We start from the raw sequence: 1,059 nt of genomic DNA, 5'->3' as shown, positions 1-1,059 counted from the left end.
GGGGGGGGGGGCTCGGGGGGAGGAGCCGCCCGCGGTCTCGACCTCTGACCCCGCGTGGCTGACCCCCCCCCCCCCCCATCTAAACTAAATTATTGATTGAAGCTTTCGTGACTGCAGGAATCCATACTCTGCTCGTGTGGCGATCGAAACGTCGTGATCGATTATTTGTCTACCTACGTGACTTTACCGAAAGAACCAAAGAGTACCGATTATCGATTATTTGACCACCAAAGAGTATCGATTATAGATTATTTGACCACCAAAGAGTATCGATTATTTGTTATTTGACCACCAAAGAGTATCGATTATATATTATTTGTTAGTTGACCACCAAAGAGTATCGATTATAGATTATTTAATTGACCACCAAAGAGTATCGATTATCGATTATTTGTTATTTGATCACCAAAGAGTATCGATTATAGATTATTTGTTATTTGCCCATCAACGTCTGCACGCCGTATGGACATGAAAACTCAATGTCCCCCCTCTACAGGAATAGGGGAGGGGGGGGTAGACCGTGTGGGTTGACACGGCAATGTTGTACTACACGTCTATGCTCCCCCCGCGGTCACGGTGAGCGTAGAGCTGTCAACCCTCGCGGTCTGTCCGTCTCAGTCGTCGTGTCCACACGCAGTGCAGCCGTGTCGTGGTGATGGTGCTACTTGTAGGATGCACGCTGAGGTCTGTAAGGGACACGGGGTGATCAATAGGGTCTGTGATAAGGTAGAGGGGCACTGGTAAGGGGTTGGCAGGTTTGGGATCTCGATTTGAAGCTGCTTTCGTGACTGCAGGGATTCATCTTCTTGGTCCTTTCGGTAAAGTCACGTAGAAGGGAAGTAATACAATAAAACAATAAAATAATTCTCACGACGTTTCGGCCAGACCTGTTCTTCACCTGAGGACGGCTGCTTGCGTTGTGGCCGAAACGTCGTGAGAATTGTATTTAATTATGTTTTATTTTTATTATTTTATTATTTCCCTTCTACGTGACTTTACCGAAAGAACCAAGAAGGTTTGGGTCGTTTTACCCTCATCCGTTAGCAGCGTTTATGAGCG

The sequence above is a fragment of the Lethenteron reissneri genome, chromosome 63, assembly GCF_015708825.2.
Source record: "Lethenteron reissneri isolate LAM-NWPU_2019-01 chromosome 63, ASM1570882v1, whole genome shotgun sequence".
Classification (NCBI taxonomy): Eukaryota; Metazoa; Chordata; class Hyperoartia; order Petromyzontiformes; family Petromyzontidae; genus Lethenteron; species Lethenteron reissneri.
Note: the sequence above shows the minus strand (reverse complement) of the source record.